Genomic DNA, 26,350 nt, shown 5'->3' with positions numbered 1-26,350 from the left:
TCATTTGTAACTCCACATCCTCCCCTCAGACATTTCATTTCCACTGCTCTCACTCTTGACTTCTGTCCCTCCAACAAGGACCAAGCTTCACTCTCATATTAGAGGTGGTATGACAATATTATCATGCAGCGACTTTTTCACTGCCATGCTCACATCCCTATTTCTTATCACATCTTTCAAAGAACAAGCAACTTTTCGTCCTTGTTGTGTACCCTTTCAATCACTTCACCCTCTAAACTTCCATCCTTACTCATCACACTACCCAAGTATTTAAATGCCCTCACGTTTTCCAAATCCTCATTATCCAACCTCACTGTATATTCAGTGACTACATTTCTCTCGAAGACCATAACTTTACTCTTCCCGATATTCACCTTTAGATTCCGTTTCTTACACACTCCTCTAAACTCATTCACCAAGCCTTGCAGTTCCCCTTCGTCGTCACTTAACAATACAGTATCACCTGCAAACAACATTATAGGAAGTTCCCGAACGCTGCCCTCTCTCACTGGGGCCGCTCCAACATCCACTGCCCTACCTTGCATCTCTATTATAACCCAATCCATATACAGAGTGAACATCCATGGAGACTTGACACATAGTTTCAATCCAATATTCAGAGAGAAAAATTCACTCAGTTCACTATCCACACGCACTGCAGCCTTATCACCCTCATACATGGCCTACTCATCACGGCATTCAACACTATCCCATTTACACCATAAACTCTTAATATTATCCACATTCTTTGTCTATCCACCTCGTCTCATGCTTTCTCCAAATCCATGAAGGCCACATACAAGTTCTTGCCCTTCTCTAGAAACTTTTCCTTTAAAGCCCTAAGAATCAATATCTGATATACACAACATTTCCCATCCTAAAACCTCCCCTTTCTTCTCCAACTAATTCTCCTGCTAATTCTCTACTCTGTCAGTAACTATCCTACAATATAATTGGCCTATTACACTTAGAAGACAAAATTAATGCTCCTATGACAACCACACACTTCTTTCTGCCCATTTCCTATGAGCAAGAGAATAATCATACCCGACTTCCTAACCTCCGGAACTATACCTTTCTTCCAGGCCGATCTGTACATCGTCCATATCCATTCTACTACTACCTCTCTCCCATGCTTCAGTATTTCACCACACACTCCATCAATTCCTGGGTCTTTTCCCATTCCGACTTTATTCATTGTTTCCACTACTTCCATCCCACTAATGTCTTCCTTCCTTCTCACTTCCCTCCTTCTCCCAGCCATTCCCCAGTTAATTATACTCGCATTATATACATTCTCCATGTTTAACTTCATTAAAGTGTTCTCTCCATCTGCTCACTTTTTCTCCCTTCTCCATTAGCAGTCTACCATTTTTATCTTTAACTAACCGACTAACTTCTTTGCCACCCAATCTAACTCTCTTTACCTCTTTGCACAAAATTTTTTTACATTTCTTTCACTTTACACTCAAATTCCTTTCAAACTCTTCATCCACACTCTTCATACTCTCTCATACTAATCTTTTCACCTCTTTCTTCCACTCCACAAATAACTCTCTCTTTCGTCTCTCAGCTTCCTTCATGCCCCTGCTTCTCATCCACTCACTATATGTTTTCATCTTTTGTACCATGGCTTGTCTCACCTCTTCATTCCAGCCCACTGTTTCTTGCACCCACTTTCCTCTTCTCATCACCCCACACATCACCTCACACGATGCACAGATTACTTCCCTGAATTATCTTCCGCACACCTTCCATTTCCCCCATTTGCTAAAATCATATTTACCCAACCGCTCCTTCACTTTTGTGTAGTGAAAAGCTTATGCATATGGGAGAGATAATTGTAAATGGATATGGAAGATGTACAGATTGGCCTGGGAGGACGGTAGCGTCCCGGAGAGTTGGAAGTCAGGTATAATTATTCCTCTGTACAAAAGAAAAGGGGAAAAGGAAGTGTGTAGTAATCATAGGGGAATTTGTCTTCTGAGTGTAATAGGAAAAGTATATGGTAGGATACTTATTGACCAAGTTAGGGAAATAACAGAGGAATTAGTTGGAGAAGAACAGGGATGTTTTAGAAAGGAAAGATACTGTGTAGATAAGATATTCATTCAAAGGACATTAGTGGAAAATTTTCTAGAGAACGGAAAGAAGTTGTGAGCTGCCGTCATGGATTTTAAGAACGCATATAACAGAGTGAATAGACACAAAAATGTGGAAAATAATAATATATGGAGTAAATGGGAAGCTGTTGAAATCCGTGAAGAGTATGTATGATGATCCTAAGGCTGCAGTGTTTGTGAATAGTGAACTGAGCTAATTTTTCTGTCTGAACGTTGGATTGAAACTGGGATGTGTCGTGTGTCCATGTATGTTCACTCTGTAAATGGATGGGGTTATAAATGAGATACAACGTAGGGCGTGGATGCTGGAGTGGCCCTAATGAGAATGGACAGTGTTTGGAATCTTCCTGTACTGTTGTTTGCTGCTAATACTGTATTGTTAAGTGAAAACGAAGAGGAACTGCAATGTTTGGCGAATGAGTTTGGGAGAGTGTGTAAGAAACGGAATCTAAAGGTGAATGTAGGAAAGAGCATACTTATGATCCTCGAGAAAAATTAAGTCACTAAATGTACAGTGAAGTTGGATGATGAGGAAATGGAAAATGTGAGTGCATTATATTACTTATGTAGTGTGACGAGTATGGATGGAAGTTTCGAGGATGAAATGCTAGAAAGGGTACAACAATGAAGAAAGGTTACTGGTTCTTTGAAAGCAATGATAAAAAATAGGGATGTGAGCATGGATGTAAGAAAGTCACCGCATGATAGTGTTGTCATACCAACTCTAACGAATGGAAGTGAAGCTTGGAACTTGTTGGAAGACACAAGTCAAGAGCGGAAGCAGTGGAAATGAGCTGCTTGAGAGGAACATGTTGAGTTACAGGGAAACACAGACTGACAAATGAGGACGTGAAGGAGCATAGTTGTGTTGATGTTGTTGTTGTTGTGAAGATTTACTTCCCGTAAGAGGACCGGGCCAAATATAGGCCCACAAGAGAAAAGTCGATGCAGTTGTTGGGGGGCTTTATGAGAACAGCTGAGTGACAATAGGTGTTGATTTGGATATGATAGAAAGCTTTACGAGAAATACATTGAGGTGGTTTGGCCATGTGGAGAGGATGGAAAGCGAGAGGCTAACGAGGAGATTGTATGTGAGTGAGGTGGAGGGGGGAAGAGGGAGGGGGAGGTCGATGATGAGATGGGGGGACGGAATGGAGAGGTAAATGAGTGAGGGGGGTGTGAGCTTGGGGAGGGCACTGAAATGACGAAGGACAGGGCGACATGGGGATTATTTGTTTGTGGCCATCCCTTATGAGATTACGGAATTTGGCAATAGATAGATGGATGCATCCATTCATGTTACCTTCTGGCGTTACTTTACCTGTGAGGTGTGATTTTATTTGAACAATGTAGTTTTTACCTACATAAAATAAGTATGTGATTTTTACATTTTTTGAACCCCTTGACCTCCAGAATTTGTCTTGACTTAACAAAATCATCTGCTGTTAATCGCTCCCCATCCCTTCCTCAGCTATCAACGCTTTCCTCGCCCCTTATCCACTCTGCCTAACCCTACAGAAGCTAAAAATATGTTTTCTTAAGTGTTTCTGTCTGTCTGTCTGTCTGACTGTTTGTCCGCTCTAGCAAAATAAGAGGGAACTATGTTAAGGACTCCAAAGTAGTCCTAAAGCAGTACCTTTTTACAAGGAAGACTGGTGTGGAAAAAAGTGTTGCCCCCGATGGCCCAAAGTTGAAATAATCAGGTCAACACAGTGGAGTTTGGTGGCCAAAAAACGTATAGTGTTCAACGTCCTTCAACAGCTATATCAGTTTTACAACTTAAAAATCACTATATCAAGGCAACATGGTGAAACCTGGTGCCCGGGTGGGTAGGATGGTTGGTGGATGGGTCTGGTGGGTAGGCTGTGTGGGCAGGGTGGAGTAGCGATAAGTTGATGAGTGGGTGAGCAGAATGATTGGGAGGGTGGGTATTGAAACAGGTCCACCGGGATTAGGTCTATCGATTGCATATGTTCATGTAGGATCAGGTCTATGGAAAATATATCCCTGGAGGAATGAACCCAATGGAGAACGTAGGTCTAACAGGTAAAATGGGGCCACAGGGATTGTCTCCCACGAGGCAGTGGTCACCCAGGGTCCTACGCAATGCTGGTATACGCGGTCATGGTTTTTTACTTAGGCAACGCTGGGGACCCTGCAGGTACTGTTTATTTCTGAATCCTTTGATGGTTACACCTTCTCTCGGCTAAGCAAAATGGGAGTAATATTAGCCTGAATACAATACTAATATGTGTTCAATGCAGAAGACGGGTTTTTGGAGCCAGACTCATACCATCTGATGTCTGTCAATTCTCTCGGCTGGATAAAATAATCTTTATTTCTCACCATGTCTCATTCGTTCATCTCCCGTTACTTTTTATTATGCCTAATATCTCTTTCAGATTTAATAGAAAATCGTCTGCTATTAACCACTCGTTACCCAACCACACACTATGCCGCAACCCCACATCCCCCCCCCCCTTTACTACAACCAGTACTACACACTGGCACCTTATTAATATAATATACTCCCTACTTTGAAAGTCAATAGAGAGCTCTCCCTGGCTGAATACATTAGTTTGGATATACTAAGATATAAAAGTAATAACTTACCTACTAAACCCTCCTACTTTCTGCAATAGGTCTCCTAAGTTGAGAAAACTAATTTGTTGGTAGGAAGAAATATACATAAGGCAGTACGCCCCAACCTTCCTATGTCATCTTAGAACTTTTTAACAAGGAGGTTCTCCTAAGATGAACAAAATAACCAGGAGGTAGCAGAAAAACATACCCTGGCAGTAACATCACCGCCACCAAAGCCGTCACCACCACCACCACCACCATCATCCTCATCCTCAACATACCAGGCATAACTCTAGCCTAATACAAGAGGTTAAATAGGCAGAGAAATAATGAAAGTGAGTGTACGTAAGTGGTAGAAGCATCAACACGTGCCCATAATGAAATGGGACAGCTTGTACAGCACCCTACCCGTATCCCTGACTGCCTTGGAGAGAGCTCCAACATACTTGACCTCTTTCTTAAAACTAATCCTTCTACTTATAATGTTAATCTTTTCTCTCCGTTAGGCTCCTCCAATCATAACCTTAATACCTTAACCTGTCCTATCGCTCCGGTACGTCCTGTAGATCCTCCAAAGAAACGTTGTTTGTGGCACTTTGGACCTGCTGATTGGGAGGCCCTCAGGCAGTACTTCTTTGATTTTCCCTGGAATGATTATTGCTTCCATGGCCGGGAGCCATCTGAGTGTGCCTTGCTCATTACGGAGGTTATTCTCTTGGGCATGGAAGCATACATTCCTTTCTCATATCCTTTGACTAATGCAAGAAAGCCTTGGTTTAATCACGTTTGTTCTAATGCTGTCTGCAACAAGGAGAGGGCCTATAAAGGGTACCGGAGCCAGGCCACCCTGGAATCACATCTTTTTTATGTTTCTGCCCGGAATCGTGCTAAATCTGTTCTTCACTCTGCCAAAAATAATTTCACCCATACCAAATGCTCTCAGCTCTCCAACTCGAATTCTTCCCACTCCTTCTGGCACCTTGCCAAAAACTTTTCTAACAACTTTACCTCATCATCCTTCCCTCCTCTTTTCTACCCTGATGGCTCTGTAGCTATTTTTTCTACTGATAAAGAAGATCTCTTCACTGAGAATTTCTCCTCTAATTCCACCTTAGACGATTCCAGATCTGTTCCTCCATCACTTCCCCCCTCTGACTTCCTCATGGCTGACATTAAAATTTCTTCAGCTGATATGTTTTCTGCCATCATTGGCCTCAATACTAACAAGGCGTATGGGCCTGATGGAGTTCCTCCTGTTGTTCTCATGAACTGTGCTTCTGTTCTTACACCCTGCCTAGGTAAACTCTTTCATCTTTGTCCTTCAACTTGTACCTTTCCTTCTTGTTGGAAGTTTGCTCTCATTCAGCCAATCTCAAAGAAGGGTGACCATTCCCAACCCTATAACTATCGTCCAAATGCATTAACATCCTGTGTCTCAAAAGTTTTCAAGTCTATTCTTGACAGAAAAATTCTAAAGCATTTTTTCTGTCACAACCAACTTTCTGATTGTCAGTATGGGTTCTGTCAGGGAAGCTCCACTGACGATCTTCTCACCTACCTTTCAGACTCCTGGTTATCTTCCTTTCGGGACTTCGGCGAAAGCTTTGCCATTGCATTTGACATCTCAAAGCTTTCGATCGAGTCTGGCATAAATCTTTAATTTCCAAACTGCCCTCTTATGGTTTCTATTCTTCAATCTGTGCCTTCATCTATAGCTTCCTTTCTGGTCGTTCTATAGCTTTCTTTCTGGTCGTTCTATAGCTGCTGTTGTAGACAGCCATCGTTCTTCTCCTAGATCTATCAACAATGGTGTTACTCAGGGCTCTGTCCTATCACCAACTCTTTTCCTTTTATTCATCAATGATCTAATCTGTACGTCTAATCCTATCCACTCGTATGCTGGTGATTCCACCCTTAACCTTACCATTCGGTCTCCGCAACATCCATCTCATCAGTTACTCCAACAGACCAGGGATGAGGCTATGGCACACCTAATGTCTGACTTGGCTCGTATCTCTGACTAGGGTAAAAAATAATCTTGTTGTTTTTGATGCATCAAAGACTCAGTTTTTACACCTATCAACCCGTCAAAATCTTCCACAGGAGTACCCATTAATGCTTAATAATATCCAGCTCAATCCTGCATCATCCTTGAACATGCTTGGGGTTTCAGTCACACGGGACTTATCTTGGAAAGATCATATTGCATCTTTTGCAAAATCTGCTTCCAAGAGATTAGGTGTGCTAAGCTGACTCCGTGTCTTCTTTACCCCAGCATAGTTGTTGACCTTATACACGGGTTTTATTTCCCCCTGTGTTGAGTACAACTCTCATGTGTGGGGAAGCTCCCCACATACAGCTCTTCTCAATAGAGTGGGGACAGAGGCTATTCGTCTCATCAACTCTCCTCGTCTTACTGGCTCCCCTCAACCTCTGTCTCTTCGCCGTGCTGTTGCCTCTTTATCTCTTTTCTATCGCTGCTTCAATGGTCACTGCTCCTCTGAACTGTCTGTTTGCATCCCTCCACCTCTACGACGGGCACATGGCACCAGTCTAGCAACAAACTCTCATCCCTTTTCTGTCCAACTCTCTAATGCAAGGGTTAACCGTTACTCCCAGTCCTTCATTTATGCAACAGGTCAGCTCTGGAACTGACTAACTCTGTCAGTATTTCGTGCTTCTTATGATCTCCAGTCTTTCAAATGCAGTGTGTCCAGGCATTTCGAAATGAATGGATCTTGATTTTGGCTCTCTTTTGAATTGTTTTTGCTATTTTTTTGGAATGAACCTTTTGCGGGCTCAGCCTTTGGTTCCTTCTTCCTCGCATAATGAAGAAAAAAAAAAAAAAATCATTCACATATCATTCAGGCGTTCGAAATCCTGGCTCCACCTCGCAAGCAAAACCAAGTGCGTACTTCTTTTTTGCATTTTTAAAATATATTCGTTTCACATACGCCTGTTAGATAGACTCATACCGTCAGCTGCCTTATTGAAAGAAATCAGGATGCCAAACACTTGCCATGCTCTTTCCTATACATACTCGTAGAGCAGGCTACTTCATCTATCCACTTCAGTCCTTTCTCAGTTCCCTAGTTTCCTCACCGCTCATTAATCACTTTTTTGCATACATTTACAATATCCTTCTATATTCTTTGTTGATTTACCAAACCTTTTCCCAATTTTAGACACAGTATACCCATTTGTCATCATTTTTCACTCTGTATGACTGCACCTTCTAAGCTCAAACTCAACTCTTTTATTAATCGAATTACAAGAATGACATCCTTCACATATTTCACGGATCCATATTTCTTTATCAACTCAATGTACCCAATATGCACACATTCATTAACTCTTTAACTATGGAGACGTCTTAATTTTGTTGCTAGCTCCATACTGTTTTATACAACTTAAGAAAATCCTCTCTCATTGGAAAGATTAATGAAGGCTGTATATAAGCTCCCTAATTCCGTAGTATAATAAAACTCTCTGGAAGTAACAATAATACTATAAGTCCCTATGAAAGGAGTTCAAAGTTTAGTTTCAACTCCTCTAACCCCAACATTCCTGTCTCATGAGGCTTGCACAACCCCTCCGAATCCTTCTTAACCATCTCTCTCTACTTTCCTCCCTCCACTATCACTGTTTTTTATCAATCTCTGTTTGCCTTCCTTCACCACGACCATTGTTTTTTTCTCCATCTTAATCTCTCTACCTTTCTGCCTCCACCACCGCTGTTTTCCGTCTCTCTTCTTCCATCTTCCTTCCTCCACCACCACAGTTGTTTTTCAGTCTATCTTTTCGTCTCCCGTCCTCCACCTCCGTATCTCATCCATCCATTTTTTTTTCTAGACCCATTTTCCTAGATCCCCGTTTCCCTTTATGGCCGACGCCCGCCCCGACTCCCTCAAGGATTATCGCTTTATCTCTGAAAATATCCTCCCTGTCTCCACCTTCTTCCCTCAAGCTCATTTTTCACTCCATTCATATTCTCTCCCGAACTCATTTTCTTGGCATATGTTTCATTTCACTTCCTCGCGCCTGCCCCTGCACCATTACCAGTACCTTCGAACCACCACCTCGACTGTCTTCCTTTTCTCCAGCTTTTTCCAGCCATTTCCAACTTCTTCCCGCTAACTTCTCTTGAGCTTTTTTCCCTCTCTGACCTTATGTTTCCCTTCGCTGCATTATGTCAAAAAATTTCATCTTTCCTCCGCACTTTCTCCACACCTTTTCCCACCATTTTCTCCGTTTTACCTCCATCCATTTTATATTCCGTACTCATTTTCCTCGAGTCTGTCTTTTGTACGATGTGTTCGGTTCCTTCCGCCCATGTTTTTCTTCCATTACCTTTGTCCATCCTCTTTACTTCGGCCCCTATTTTCCTTCCATTACTTTTGTCCATCCACGCTCTTTCCACCTCCTCCTTTCCTCCATTTCTCCACCTTCCTTTAATCTCCACCAAATTCGGCAATCAACCCAATCTCCCTTCCATTTTTATTTCTAATCTTTTCAGCTTCCCCTCTATAATTTCTTTCTCCCCAACATTCTCTCTCCACTACCTTCTCTTCATCAGTACTAAACTCACTCCGCCCATATTGTCTCCCGAACTTATTTTACTATAGCCTCATCGCCTATGTCCGATATTTTCAGGTTACTGACATCACGTTTGGACAACTGATATACATCATCTTACAGTGCTTTAGCTCACATGATGTAACTTCGCCTGTGTTGGAATAATGTATATTTGTCTGGAATAATGTTTACTATCAGCATCATCGTCATCAGTAGAGACTGCCGCATGACCAAGACCATTTTTGCCTCCTGAGGTTTGGTAAGGAGTGAAACGAACAGCTACACAGTCATTCCCACATCATTCAAACCCTCGAAATCATGGCAATCTGTAACCAAAAACTTTCGTAGCAATATCAATCGATCAATCAATCATTTCCTGTGGCACCCCATGGGATGCACAGGGACTCAATGAACTCTCTCCACCAATATTTGTCTCTTGCCATCTCCTTCAGGTCCCACCAACACTCCTCTCCAGCTTCTTTTTTCATTGTCCTCAACCAGGTTTCCCTCGGCCTACCTCTACCTCTTCTTCCTCTAGCAGTCCACTCTGGCACATCCTGTATTAAACTACCTTCTTTTCTGTATATGTGCCCCAGCCACTTCCAGCGATACAGTCTCACATATTCATTAACTGGTTCCACTCTCGTAATATCCCTTACTCTTGCATTTGTAACTCTGTCTTGCCACTTTATCCCAAGAATCCTTCTCAGTATTTTATTCTCAAATCCTAATACTTTCTGATCTGTTGCAATTGTACTGTACCATGACTCATGCCCGTAAATTAAAATTGGTCTAACCATGGACTTGTAAATTTTCACTTTAGTATGTACCGAAAGCATATTATTATTCCAAACAGATTTCAACATTCCAACAGCTCGCCAAGCCTGTCTAATCCTCTCCTCAATTTCATTGTTTAATGATCCATTAGATGATACAATCGTTCCCAGATATTTAAAGTTTTCTACATTCTTCACCACATCATTCTCAATTACACAATCGATTTGGTTCTCCACGTTCATATTAATAATTTCAGTCTTTCCACAAAACTGATATTATTAATGTCCTCTGCCATTGCGCTACCCTCCACCCAACTTACACCCCCTCTGTCATATACCTCTCTTCTCTATCCCTGCATCTCATCCTCAGTCTCCACCTTCCTCTCCCCCTCCTCCACCTCACTCACATACACTCTCTTCTTTAGTCTCTCACTCTCCATCCTCTCCACAATGCCAAACCACCTCAATGCATTTCTCTTAGCACTTCCTATCACAGCCACTTCCACATTTGTTAGCCTGTCTCTCCATGTAACTCCACATGCTTTTCTCAGATAACTCATTTCCATTACACTCATTCATGACTTACTGTATGTTCCTCCAACAAAGTCCAAGTTTCGCTTTCATACGTGAGATTGGGATCACAATTCTTTTTTACTTCCATGCCCACTATGCTATTTCTTGTCACTGTTTTCAGTGAATCAGCAACCTTTCTTCCTTGCTGGACATTTTCAAGCACTTAATCCTCTAAACTTCCATCCTTACTCATCACACTCCCGATGTATTTAAATGCACATACATATTTCACTTCGTCACTATCCAGCCTCACACTGCATTCAGTGACTTTATTTCTTTCGAGGACCACAACTTTACTCTTCTCTTCATTCACCTTTATATTTTGCTTCTTACTCTCTCAGACTCATTCACCAGGCCTTGCAATCCCGCATCGTCTTCATTTAACAATAAATTATCATCGCAAACAGCAGAACAAGAAGTTTTCAATTGCTGTCGTCTCTCATTAGGGCTGCTCCAACATCCATTGACCTTCCTTGTATCTCCTGTATAACGCCACCAATATAGAAATAGAAAAACCATGCCGACAGGACACATCCCTGTTTCAATCCAACATTCAGACAGAAAAATTCACTCGCTTCACCATCTACTGTACACTCACTGCAGTCCTAGCACTCCTCACGGCATTTAACAGCTTCACGTTTACCCCAAAATTTTTAGTATCTTCCACATTCCTTGTCTCTCCACTCTGTCTTTTGCTTTCTGCAAATCCATGAAGACAGCATACAACTTCTCTCTCTTCTCTAGAAACTTTTCCACTAATAACGTTGGGATGAATTTTGACTCTACTCAACCTCTTCCCTTCCTGAAACCTCCCTGATCTTCTCCTACTAATTCCTCTGCCATTTTCCTAACTGTCAATAAGTATCCAACCACACACTTTTCCTATTACACTAAGAAGATTAATGCCATTATGATTACCATGCACCTCCTTTTTCCCCTTTTAATTCTACAGGGAAATAATTTTACCTGACTTCCAATCCTCCAGGACTCTACCCTCTTCCCAGATCAATCTGCAAATTTTCCATATCCTTTATACTACTATCTCACCCGTATGTTTCGGCATTTTACCACATAGTCCATCAATTCCTGGGGCTAACCCCATTTTTACATTCTTCATTGCTTCCACTACTTCCATCCAACTGATCTCTTCCTCCCTTCTCCCTCTTTCTCCCAGCCAATCCCGGCCACTTATACTCGCACTACTTTCATTTTCTATGTTTAACAATTCCTTAAAGTGCTCTCTCCATCTGCTTACTTTTTCTCCTTTCTCCACCAGCACTTTGTAATTTTTTTTTTTGCTTCCCTGCTACCTTCTTTATCACCCTGTCATCCTCTCTTTACCTCCTTCCAAAACATTTTCTTGCATTCCCTCCACTTTACACGCAAGTTCTTTCCAAACTTCTCATCCACTGTCTTTTTGCTCTCTCATGTAAATTTTTCACATACCTCCTCTCAGCTTCCGCCATGCTTCTGCTTCCCATCCACTCACTATATGCTTTCTTCTTTTGCACCACAGCTTGACACATCTCCTTATGCCACCATGCTTTCCTCGCACCCCCTTTTGTCTTCTCGGATCTCACACACAACCTCTCATGCTACAGAGATTTCCTTTGTGAATGCCTTGCAAGCACCTTCTACCTCCCCCATCTGCTCGAAATCATATCTACCCAATCACTCCTCCACTTCTCTCTTATATTCTGCCTTTTTTCATCCTGCTGCAACCATTCTACCCTCTTTGTATGAACTGCTTCCTCCAGCACTCCTCTCCTTTACTCATCCAACACATTTGTACCTCAACTTTAACAGTCACCAAGTGGTGGTCATAGAGTCCATCTTCAGCCTCTGTATGCTCTCGCATCCAGCACATTTTCTCTCATCCACACACACATATTCAATCTCTGTCTTTCGTTCATTCAGCTCACCACCTACCCTTCTCATAACTCGCCATGTATTTCTGTAGATCATTTTGTGCCTAAAGAGGGTATTGGCTGTCACCAATCCCATCCCTGCACAAATATCCGCTAGAGCATTACTATGCTCCTCCACATCTGTAGGCACATCCTACTCACCAACTACTCCATCCACCTTCACATTCCCTGCTTTTCCATTCTCATATCCACTCAAAAACACTGTCACTCTTCTCAAACTTTTCCATGTATGCTTCCACATTTGCCCAGAACTCTTCCTTCATGGTCCTCGCATGGTCTTCTGTCAGTGCATATACTCAAACAATTGCCCACGTTTGTATTCATACTTTCAATCTTACCTACACAATCCTTGAACCATCTGATCCATACTGTCAGATATTCTCCTCCCATCTCGTTCAAACAACAATATATACACCTTCCTTTGCCCTCTCATTCTGACCTACTCCCGCAATTTGTACACAATCCATACACCCACTTTCTCGCACTTTCGCCTCTTCATTTAGTCTCACACAGTCCACATATGTCCATTTACAGTATGCATCCTTTACAGTCCCTCTCCTTCACCTCATCATTTGTGCCCCTCACATTCCAAATTATCATCCTCATGGTGTCCTTTGTCTGGTCCTTAGTTGTCATCTGTGGGTCTGTCCAGGACCATGGCATTTTGTTCGTCTTTTTAGTTAGCTGTTTTCCGGGAAGGGGCACTGACTCTCCGCCAACCATATGCTGGTGGGTAGGGAACAAGTATGGGTTGGTTATATGGTTCCCATCCAGAGCTGTAAATGATTTCCCGGCTTACAGGGAATAATTTGGCTTGTCACTCCATGTAGAGTCACTCTGAAGGCGCCCTATAATGAATGAGAGGATGATGGGCGCCCCCCACGCACCAAAAGGCACCACCTCCACCTTTATTGCTAACACCATATAATTCTGTTCCTGGTGGGGTCTCGGAGTACCTGGGAAATGAAATGTCCCGAAAGCTACGCTACAGATGAGCAGAACTTGTATTACTTAATGGCAGTCACATGCAAGTGGTACATATTAGTACCTAAGACATAAAGGAGTAGAGAAAAACTATCATTGAGAGAGAGAGAGAGAGAGAGAGAGAGAGAGAGAGAGGGGGGGGGGGCTTTAGAGTAATATCAAGGAAAAGTGGTAACTTGAAAGGTCTTATGACTAGTGCAATGCAGGTACTGTACCATGCAAAATGTTGCCTGGTACACGTTGCTACTCTACCAGTGTACTGTATTATTGAGAGAAGAATATAAAATTGAAGACTTTCCCCACCCACGATCAATGAAAAGGGTATGTACCCAACTTGGTGGAGGGGGGAACTCGGGCTAAGAAAACATATTGGAAGGAAATATTCAGTCTAAAACAATGTTAGGCCGAGCATAACTTTCCCTATCCCATCCCTGAATTGCCCAACGGAACTGTCAGCTTCCTCTGGTGATAGCTGATTCCAAATCTTGATGATGATGTACGTAAAGAAATTACTTCATGAACCATGTTGGAAATGCCTCAAGTCCCTCCATCCTCATAAGCTTGTCGAGTTTCTATTCAAACGAACTTAGCGCTGTTGTAAATGTTTTCAAACCTGGTCAAATGCATAGTCACTGATGAAACAAGGCCCTTTGCCCAGGGCCTTTCCTGTTATTCTACATGGCTGATGGATGGGATCAGCTTAGTAGCACATCCCTGTGCTCTCACTGATGGATGGGATCAGCTTACTAGCACATCCCTGTGCTCTCTCAAGCCTAGCAATAATATTTTTTTTTCCATGGCTGGCACCCAGAACTGCATAACATATTCCATATGCAGCCATACAATAAAATTGTACAGAGAGAGAGGACAGTATCCTTGTTTCTGCTCCTATACTGCCTCATCATAACCTAGAAACGTCTGTCCTATCATCTCTACTAATTCAGGGCGCTGTTTGTAGTGCTTGAGGTCACTGCTGATTAGTTCACATAGCCTTTCTCCAACTCAGTATTTCAGATTGCAGTTCCTATCAAAGAGTAGTTGGTTCTTGGATTTTCAGGATTTTGACATCTACTCATATATCACTGAAGTAAATAATAAACAACTAGAGCCTCCCCCAAGGGAGGAATCATACAAGGCGCTAGCGATACATATCTAACGAGGCTTGGCATATGACCTTGACCTTGACATACTTTTACCAATTTCGAACTCATAGATTTTAATACCTACTACACACTTGTAAAATTTTATGATGTCTTGAGCAGTTGCGAAGTTATTGTGGTAAGAAAAACACAGACTTTGATCTACTTTCACCAATTTAGAACTTACAGATTTTCATTCCTACTACAAACCTGTAAATTTTTTTAATGATAATTGAACGATTGCGAAGTTATCGTGGTATCGGGCACACAGACCTCCTACTTCCACCAATTTAGAACTCGTAGGAGATTTTCATCCTCCCTACACATCTGTAAAATTTTGTGATGATATCATGTGCGGTTGCCAAGTTATCATGGTAACAGACACGCAGGCCATGACCAACTTTCACCAATTTCGAACTCGCGATAGAATTTTTTCTCCCTACTATACGCCTGTATTATTTTTTATGATATTTTGAGCAGTTGCGAAGTTATCATGCTAACAGAAACACGGACAGACGGATGGAAAGACGGGCAAATTGAAAACAATACAAGCTTCGCTATCGCGGCTGGTAATAATGAACCTACAGTAGAACTGAACTTTGTAGCAATCAATCTGTAACTATTGTCCAGTCAGATGCTTCTTTGCTGGCACCTACTTCTGACGCCTGGGAGTCAATTAATTCTCAGTCCATCCAGATAGCTCTACCCAAATTGCCAGTGCACTAATTTCTTGCCATCAACCTTCGATTAAATACTTTATCGAATGCCTCCTGGCAGTACAAATGACGAATGTCGATTTTCCAGCTCTGGTCATATTCAGAGAGCATACAGTGGAAGAATTCAGTCAATCTGATTGGCCATGAACGAAGCTGCCTAAAGTATGGTGAAAGTTATACTGCAACGTATCTGATTTTAGATTAGCTGCAATCCTATCTACATCTATACCTTTCAATATCTTCCCTATGACAGACATAATACTAATAGCATGGTAATTTCCTGGACAATGATGATCTCTCACGTTAACGATGGGGGCCACATGAGATTCTTCCAGTTCTACATAATTCAGTAGCCAGGAACTTATTTGAGAGGTAATCGACAGGTGAGGGGCCACTTGACTGGGGGATTCTCTTAAAACTCTTAGAAGAAATTTATCTGATGGTCTCGACACTTTTGTTCCTGTGCATTGAGCATTGTCTAAAGTCATACTTTAATGAGTAATTTCTGGCTCAGGGATGTCATCTCTCTCTTCGCTAGTGAAAAACTGATGAGAAATGGAAATTCAGAAAATCTATTGTCAATCAGAGTTTCACACCACACCGTCTGCATCAAACAATAGGCCAGTCTTGTGCCTAATCAGGTTTCTGCTGTTCAAATAAGCAAATAACTTCTTGAGATTCTGTTTATATAATATGTCTGTCCCTAACTCCTTTTTGCATTTAGCCGTATACAAAAGTTATTTCATCCTAGTACGTGGATATCTGTATTCATTCTGATGGTTGGACTACCAGAGACGTTGCACATCCAGTACTCTGTCTTTCTCATACCAATTGCTGTCTACTGTTTTGGCTGGAATGATGATCTAACTAGCTTTACGGGGACAAACTTTTACCTACTGTATAATAATTCTGTCTAGAAACAAGCACCAGGACTTATTCACACTCTGCCTCACTTTGAAATGCATTGCATACATTCCATCCTTACTGTCACCCGGCTACCTCTCTTTCCTTGGGGGAAGCAGCCTAGGTATATAGATAGACTATCACCCGGATTTTTTTCACACTTTGCATCATTCTTTAATGGATTTGAAATGAACTGCACTATCCATCCCTAAGGTCACTGAAGTCCACTTTCCTTAATTCATGTTCACTATGCTGCTGAACATTGACTTAACACTTTGTAACATGCAAAGTGAATTTAAATAGATTAGGGTCACTCTCTCCAAATGGCCCATCTACAGTCAATCCTGAGATGAGTTTGTCTGCACAGAATGCGGTGGCTCAATCGATGGAGAGGTGGTCTGCAGCCCTACAGGACCCAGGTTCAAATCCCCGCTAGGGCAGAGAACAGTTTAGGAATTTGAATTTCATGATATCAGACTTTACTAATATACCAGAAGATCCGCCGACATGTCATAAAAGTACCCCCGCTAATACCAATACATTAGTCTTGTATGAGACAGCCCTAGCATGTAATCAGCAGGGACGGTGGGTGTTAGCGCCGAAGTGGTGACATGTAGAGGTGTACGATATGTAGGAGGACTACTGGGCCTTGGGAGCAGGCTTAGAAGCCTATGACCAGAGTCGAGCACATAAAAAAAAAAATAAATAAACAATTTAGCAACATCATCGGTGAGCTGGAATAATGGACGTTAGATAGTGATGAATCTGTATGCATCAGTGAGGTCCACGCCCTTCTCCCGCCCAAAGACATCGGTCTTTGTGCTTCTGTTGGATTCTTTTCTTTTGCATTATGGTGCAAATTTCCATGCAATGAGACACTCACCTCCACAGTCACCTTGCTGTTTCAGTTAGTGTGAAGTCGAAAGATGCCTCATGTGGTCATATAGTGGCCGACGATTGTAAGCTGAAAACCAGCAAATGCTGGGTTCGACAGAGCATTAATGTGTTCAGCTTATAAGGACGATTCATAATCGAAGCAAGGCCAGACCAAGTCCCCTCAAAATCTTGCCATCAATCCAGAGAAGGGTGTCACACTGTCAAAATGGCGAAAACAGCAAAGACAGTAGATGCCATCAGACAAATACTCCCACACTGATTAGAAGAGACTATGTTCAAGTAGGAGTCTCACACCAAGAGGAGTATCACATGCTTTAATCTGAAACTACTTCATTTGTTGCGGTGCGGATGTTACCATGTTTTTTTTTTTTTTTTTTTTTTTTTGAGAAACTGTGGCGGCGATAGGATTAGTTACATATGCGGTATTCTCCGTACGGTATCCAGTCTTAGCATCCGTCTATTCACTATTATCCTCACTTTACGCGTCTCTCCTTCGCCAACCACAGTTATCATATCACCCAACTCTGCACATTCACGGACGCCTTATAACAACCGTTATTCTACGTTTTCACTGCCACTCTACACCCTCACGGCCTTAAAGACACTCGTACAGTCGATATGTGTTCATCCAAAGCCTTCTTTTTCTCTCCACTCACATACGTTCAAATTGCATTCTCACTGTCACAATTGTCACTTTCGCCCTCACCGTTACTTTCAGACATTTAGTCCTCCCCAAAAGTGAGTTCATCCTTGTTCACAGGTACTTCCCGATGATCCCATCACATTCTCACTGCAATCATGTCGCACTGCTACTCTAGAGTCTTTGTTTTTCCATTCTCAATTTCACTTTACACTTTCAGTGCCACTGTGCGTACTCACTTTCACACTGCATTTTCTTTGTCATTCTACACTGTCACTCTGCATTCTCACTCTCACTTTGCACTATCACTTTACATTCTCACTGTCACTGTATTCTCAGTCAGTTTACACTGTCACTGTCACTGTCACTCTCTATGCCCACTGTCACTTAACATGCTCATGGCCAAGCTGCATTCTCACTACCACATATCATTCAAATCTTCATTCTGCTCTCTTACTGCCTATCGCTCTTTTCTTTCTACATTCTCACAATTTCCATTTCCAGTTCCATCCTACATTCTCATTTGCTCTTTCCATTCATACTCTTTGTGACCGTATTCTTGGCGGCATGAGAGTCTTTGTCGTCCTTCAATAGTTTCCTGTAGTAACTACGTGAATATTTCTTCCCTGCTCACTGTTTTTCCTTCAGTGGTGTTGCCTTAAACTCGGGGCTGTTCCATTACGACTTTAGTCTTGGTCCACTTACAATATTTTATTACTCATTATTCAAATTTGGTTTTCATTGGATATATTGAGGAATATTTGAAGAAGATATGATAAACAACGTTAATGGTAGATGCTGTGTGTGTTAAGCTCTTAATGGTTTACAACATTAGTCATGTGGATGCGAAGCAAATTTTTGAAACGATTCAAATGCATCTCGACCTGCACTACCGTCGTCACTGCTTACTTCCATAATGAAAACTTAGACATTGAAGGGGTTCTAACTTTTATATCTTATCATACAACATTGAATATGTAACTGATTATGACTGCCAATGGCACAAGATTGACAAACATAACCCTTTCTTACTTTATTATATCAACGTCACAGTTCTGCCTAGTGAACGGGTGTGTGCGTTGTCTCGTCGATATACGGACTCGCCATCCAGAAAGGGGTGGAGCAAGGTAAAGAGAAGAGTATACTGAGAGGTAAGTACAGCACCCCCGAGCCGCGCAGATTCTGTGACGTCAAAGTTAATAAGAGAGAGAGAGAGAGAGAGAGGGAGAGAGGTGGGGGTGGTGGAAGAAAACGGGAGCTTGACAGAAAACCATCTGTATGTATGGTATGCTTTTGTATTATGAATGTTCACACAGGTCGCTATTCAACACACTCACACAGTAATGGAACTTACTTGTTAAACTCGGTAGTTGTAGAGTAGGCACTGCTCCTTTCTTGAATTTCCTTTGTCCAGGAGGCACTGGTAAACCAAGCAATTCATACTTAAGGTTGCGTTCAAAGGCAGTACTCTCAAAATGACCGCTGCATACAAAACCACATGACCGATTTTTCTTTGTGTCACATAATTCAATCCATTTTTTTCTACGTTCTTCATCTTTCGGCAGTGCATGAAAATGTATTCTATTGTCACCTTTCACATGAATGGATTTGCATCCACGAACTATACAAATTGTTGGCATGTTCACAAAATTATCTGTATTGCCATAGCCACCCATAAAACAGAAAACGGAGTACCTATTCAAAGGCAGGTGTGTGTGTGACTGGCGTGTGTTGAGCAGGATGAGCTGCAGTCTGTATTAACTATGACGTCATGCGCAGACCGAGACGCATTTTAGCTCCCCCTCACCCCCCCATGAAACTACCTTTCATTCTCTTTACCTTGGGGTGGAGACTGCACAGGCCCACACACACGCACCCCGACGAACGTTTATGAATGACTGTACAGAAGGGATTTATTATGACTGTATTACTCTTGTAGTTCAGGTTCTCCAAGTTGAACAGAATCTTCAAAGGATAGCAACAATCAACACTGACAGTGTCATGAGAGTGAATTAGTTAATTCAGCTAAATCAATGCTCTGGAATGAAAAGTTGGTGACGAGAACGAAAAGTGCAGCGGGAATGGAGGTCCAGAGGGTCTGTGTTTGCTAAGTGAGTCAAGAGAAAAGTTTCGTCTCTGAGAGAGAGAGAGAGAGAGAGAGAGAGAGAGAGAGAGAGAGAGAGAGGACAAGGCAGAAATTGCCGGTGTCATTTTATAGCTTCGGAGGGTCTGAGTGCAAGGTACAATAATTCTAAACATTTAATTTGGCATACTACATCTCAAGGTACCCTGTTGCGTTACTGTGTCCTTTACATATTTACAAAACAGTACTTCATTCACCTCAATGTAGATTTTTGTGTTTTTGCAGCTTAGTTCAGGTACCTCAGTGGTATAAAAAGACGATACTAAAGCACTACACTCTTTGTATGTCATTTCTTTGTGACTATTATAGTGTCATTCTAGTACTAATCAACTGTTAGAACTCAGCAAATTAAGATGGAGAGAAGGCAGTTTTATTCAAAGTTAAGTAAAAATAGTATACTCGTATATTATAAAAATAAATTAATCCACTCAAAGTGATGACTTTTATTCTATATGTTCTTGCTTAAAATACCCCATCATTAATAAGAGGCTCTTAGATAAATAAATAAGCTTGGTAATGAGCGAAGTCAAATATAAAAAATGTCATTGTATAAAACTGTTTAACGTGCCATATCTAGCTGTCTACCTATAGTGTCACCCTTAACCGTGGGGCGTAACTTTCGTGACGCTCGGACGCAATGGATCATACTGCAGGATGTCTCTTTTGTGATACTGTGTTATTTTGAATTCTCCTGGGCTTACAAGTGGTGGCTTGTATCATCTATCAGTACTGCCAATGTCCAACACTAGTCACCACTCCTAATCTCATCTGTACTCCCATCCATTGTTGACAATTTAGCCATTTTTCCCCGTTCTTGACTCCCCTCCCTACCTCCCCTCCATTACCCTTTCCTCTCGCCTGCCCAGCCGCGCTGCGCTAAGCAAATCTTCCCCGGAATTTTCCACTGATTTCATCCATTGAAATAAGCCCTATGCCCTATTCTTATACAAAATAATTTATACAAAAAAAAAAAAAGGTAAGTGAGAGTGCCATACACCTGGAATTGGCCAATTATCACCAGATAACACCTCACGTGCACTCATTCGCTAATTTCCCCCAGTAATTTCCCCTTGAAATATGACGAATTATCTATTCTTGTAATAAAAATATATATATATATATGAAAGGAAGGGAGAAGCCTAAGTGATACATTCACCTGGAACTACCTATTTTTTATGTATTGTCGAGATTTCCTACCAATCATTTCATAGCATGTAAAGTAGCAGCTGTCACCCTATTGACCTTGTCAACCCTTGCCTTCCCATATACGCCGCGGGAATCAGTTCCTTGTCGTCCTCTGAGGTGAAACCATGTCGCACTTGCGCCCTGCCATTTCCGCTGCTTTTGTGCCCATTGCAAAGGGCCCTGTGACCTCTACCCCTAGAAAAACTCGTGTGGGAAGCAGTAAAGGACTTAGTGACTCAGCAGTGGAACGTGAACTGGCAGAATTGTCAATGATAATGATGGATAGTGACTTCGATCTTTCGGGTGAATCGTGTGATGAGCCTGGGGAGTGCTTCAGTGTCCCAAGTTATCCCTAGCTCCAAGGGAAAGGAGCCCTTAGTGCAGCAAGGGAAGGAATTTGGGAAGGGAGTGAAAAGGCAGCGGGTTAGCCCTGGAACAATGGACCCACGTGACCCAGCCCGCCATGAGTCCTGAGTTGAATCACCTCCCCGCTCCCCCAGCCCCACTTCACTAATTTCTTCCTCATCTTCAGCGGAATTTTCTACTGAGTCTTTGTCATCGGAGTCTCCACCAGCACCTACAGTGAAAGCAGGCCATAGGGGACGAGGTAAATCCCTGACTCGTAAAAGTAGAGTAGCAACTAGAGTAACGGCTGCTAGTGCTACACGGCAACCTAGGGTCAGTGAGAGTGACCTTGAAACAGCCCAGTCTGCCTCACAGCCACCCTCCACCCTCACCCACCCTACACCGCCACGACAGGGAATCCTGGATGCCTTCTTGTGGACGGAAGGTTCCGATTTCGTCCCTAAACATCTCCATTTCGATGAGAGTTCCTCAGGGATAGAGCCTGCCTTCACTCTTGACGAGGATGCTGAGTGTGTGGACTTCCTTTTGGCCTTCCTCGATGACGAAGTCATGCAGCACACATGTGATGAGACTAACAGGTACGAATCACAATGTGCTGCAAGTGGTGCAGGTGCAGCGAAGATGCAACAGTGGACCGAGCTGGGAGTGCAGGAGCTGTATGTGTTCTTCGCCCTCATGCTTCTCATACCACACTCAAAGAAGCATGAGTTGGAATGATACTGGTCAATGGACCCCTTACTACCCTCATCCACCTTCAGTAAGTACATGGCCAGAGATAGCTTCCGGAACATCATGGGAAACCTGCACTTCGCCAACAACGATGTAGCTTCCCAAACCGACCCACTCTGGAAGATCCGGGAGATTCTGAGCAAAATGAAGAATAAGTTTATGTCATTCTTCCACTCCATTCAGAAGGTTGTCATAGACGAATCCTTGGTTTTGTTCAGAGGATGTCTTAGGTTTGTACAGTACATTCCAAGCAAACGCCATCGCTTTGGAATCAAGTTCTTTGTACTGTGCGACTGTAAGATGGGGTACATCCTTGACTTTCTCATCTATTCAGCCAGCACTGTCGAACTGGACAAAACACACCCCCTTGGCTTCTCAGGCTGTGTAGTGAAAGTGCTGCTTGAAAGGTATTTTGGTGGGAATCATGTGCTGTATACTGACAACTATTATACAGCACCGAAACTTGCTAAATATCTTTCAGAGCACGGCATCGGCTCCTGTGGCACTGTGAAGAGCAATCGTGCCCACTTCCTCAAATTCCCAGAGGCAGGAAACTCACAGCGAGGAGACGTACACCTACACAAGTCTGAGAAGATGCTGGCAATACGGTGCCATGATAAGAGGGTCGTGCACATGCTCACCACCGTACACAAGGGGGAAATGAAAGACAGTGGGAAGGTCGACCGTAGGACAGGCGAACCTGTGAAACCTGATGCTGTCATCGACTATAATATCAACATGCAGCTGGTGGACTAGTCCGACATGATGATTGGAGAGATCGACTGCCTCAGGAAGAATACTAGGTGGTACAGGAAAGTTTGTCTGCATCTCATTGACATGACGATGCTGAACGCCTTCATCCTGTACAAGATGAAGGTAAAGCCACCTAAGTCCTTCTCCCTGAGGTTGTTCTCAAGGACTTGTGTTCAGCAGCTGCTTGAGAGATATGCTAGGGTGACAGCATCAACTCCAAGGTGCCATGCTGTAAGACTTCCCGACAGACTTGAGCAGAGGGCGTACATGGATCTGCACAGACTGGTGCAAATGCCTGCCACAAAGAAGAGGAAGGCTGCAATCCGCAGGTGCCAGGTGTGTGCACATACGACCCAATGCACACCTGAGCACAAACGCACCTCTTAGCAGTGTGCTGAGTGCCAGGTTCCCCTCTGCGTTACCTGCTTTTTTTATTACCACAGCCTGAAGCAGTTCTAAATGTGCAAGTGGGAAATGTAAATAATGTGTAATTAATGTGTAAATAGCAAGTGAAAGCAATGGATGTAAATATGATGGAACAGTGTAATATAGTTTTATAAGTTACTGCAAGAGACAGTGCATAACAAAGTGTAAGTTAACAGAAGTGTAAATATTGAAAATACAATAGAAAATGAAAAATAAAAATGTAAATAATTAGTAATATAAGAATATGAGTACAAGTACTTGAAGTTATGACAGTGAAAGTGAAACCTTGGCTCTCTACGTATTTTACTGAAAGAGAAATTGAATGCGTACAGTGACAATAAACTACTATTACTGAAGGAAACTTATGGATAAAGACTGCATATATATATATAAGTGTTATATAGTAATAGGAATATAAAGTGTGAGTGTTTTTATGAATAATAAATGACAGAATACCAGCGGGGAATGAGCGCAAGTGGGAGGATCATACACGCTTGTAATTTTCATTGCTTCCACAGTGTTTTTTTTTGGAGTATGGATTCCAAACTATTTGAAAATCATAGAATAGTGTTTCTAGTGATAATATCAGGCTGTGGTAATCTTATTACGGGTGTCGGGAAGTGTAAAGTGGAGACTTCGTTACCCAACTTCAGAGGTCTCCACAAGTATTCGACGAAGGCTCAACAAACATCCCAGGAGAAAACTGAAGGTATGTGCCATAAGCAAATATAATTATAATATTCTAGGACTAATAACTGATTTTTGGCAAATATTTTTAGAAAGTTTGTCGGAACGGGAATATCCTAGCGAGACACACAAGTCGCGCCAAAACAACCCCGCGGTTTAGGGGTTAACCCAGTAAGGGGTGGTCATGAACAAATTATTTCCACGATGCTCTGTCCTCTGTCAATTGACTGCCATGTCTCCTACTCACATACCTTTCCATCATGTTATCTCTCCACTCCAGACTGCCATATCTCTCTTGGTCTCTTCTTTCTCTTCTCGCCCACTACCACATTCCATGAGACCACACATTCTTCTCTTAAATAACTCATTTCCACTGCTTTCACTAGTGACATGTGTCGTCCCAACGGGGTCGAAGTTTCACTTCAGTACGTAAGAATGAGGATCACAATACTGCTGTCCAGCGACTTTCTATATTTACATCAACACCTCTTTATCCATTATCACTGCCTACAATGATCCAGCAACATGTCTACCTGGCTGTAGCCTTTCAAGTTATTCCTTCTTTACACTTCCTCACTTACTCATTACGCTTCCTAAGTATTTGAATACATTCATATTTTCCGTTTCCTCACCATCCAGTCTCACTGTGCATGTTGTGACTTCATTTCTCTCAATGACCACAACTTTACTCTCATCTACCTTCAATTTTACGTTCTGTTTCGTACATACACTCTCAAAATCACTCACCAAGCCTTGAAGTCACATCCAACTTTACTTAACAGTACAATATCATCAGTAAACAACGGTACAGGAGATTTCCAAACCTACCCTCTCTCATCAGAAATACTCCAACATTTACTGCCCTGCTAAATCGCATCCCTATATACATTGAACAGCCACGGGGAAGCAACAAATCCCTGTTTCAGTCCAACACTCAAAAGAACTCACTTAATTCACTCTCCACACCCACTGAAACTGTAGTGCCCTCACACATACTTCTCACAGTATTCTGTAACTTCCCATCTCCTCCATTGATTTTTGGCACCTTCCACATTCCATATCTATCCACTGTGTCATAATTTTTATCCAGATTCTTAAAGCCATCATACTGCTTCGTTGCCTTCTCTTGTTACTCTACTTTTAAACATCCTAAAACAAATATCTGGTCTCCACAGCCTTTTCCTTTCCCATAAAAACCTCTTGTTCTTCACCTTCTAATTCCTCGGATATGATCCAAACTCTTTTGATAAGTATCTTATCATAGACATTTCCTTTTACACTGAGAAGACAAATGCACTTGTGATTTCCAGGCTTCTTTATCCCCTTTTCCTTTGCATGTAGCAATGGTTCCCAAACTTTTTGTTCTTGGCCGCACTTTCGGGATGAAAAGTAACTCGTGCCCCACCTAATTTTTTATTGATAAGAAATACCTTCAAAAACAAGCATTCAACTCCTTGTAATACTTTATTCATAACATAAAACATGGGTACGTTATAATATGATCTCAAGACAAGCGGAAGAAATGAAACAATGCAGCTGCATACAAACATTTTTCATTCACAAAATATACTGATTCAAGAACTGTGAGCTTGTGTTTGTGCAGTTATCTCAATTACATTGTGTCAAATTTGAAACAAACTGCCATCACCTCTTCAAAATAAATAAGCCTTTCTCTTTGCTGGCCTTTGATATCCGTCAGAGTTGACAATTCCTCTTCTGTGTTGTGGAGAACTAAGAAAAATGGATTATAATCTTGAAGAGATGCATCGATTCTGTTATGGTTATACATCCAAAAAGAGTCCAATGGCATACTGCCATGTTTCATTTGCAAGGCGTAATCACTAGAAACTCATGCCATTTCCTCCTTCTCATCTAATGTCAGATTTTAACAGCTGAACTTCGCAAACAGATAACTAACCCAGTCAGATTTCTCTGTAGACAGTGATGGGAAGTACTTAACCCGAGGTGTCCCGTTGAAGTATGGATATGTCACAACATTTTGCATTTGCCAGTCCCGACGACGTACTGGTACATCGCGCAATTGCAAGGTGCATAATTTGTACAGTTTTCAATTTCGCGCTTGATTTTCGGTACGAATGGTCGCTCGACCTTCCCCTACCTGCCACCAGGCGGGGACACTCGGCGACCCCCTCATGACCCGAGCTCACCCGCGGCTCGGTCACTCACCTGTTAGCAACAGTCCTGCTCAGACATGACACATAGA

This window comes from Coenobita brevimanus, chromosome 53 (genome assembly GCF_032717465.1).
Source record: "Coenobita brevimanus isolate Jiangsu-jjx chromosome 53, ASM3271746v2, whole genome shotgun sequence".
In the NCBI taxonomy this organism is placed as follows: Eukaryota; Metazoa; Arthropoda; class Malacostraca; order Decapoda; family Coenobitidae; genus Coenobita; species Coenobita brevimanus.
The sequence above is the reverse complement of the archived record's forward strand: the minus strand, read 5'-3'. Positions refer to the sequence as shown.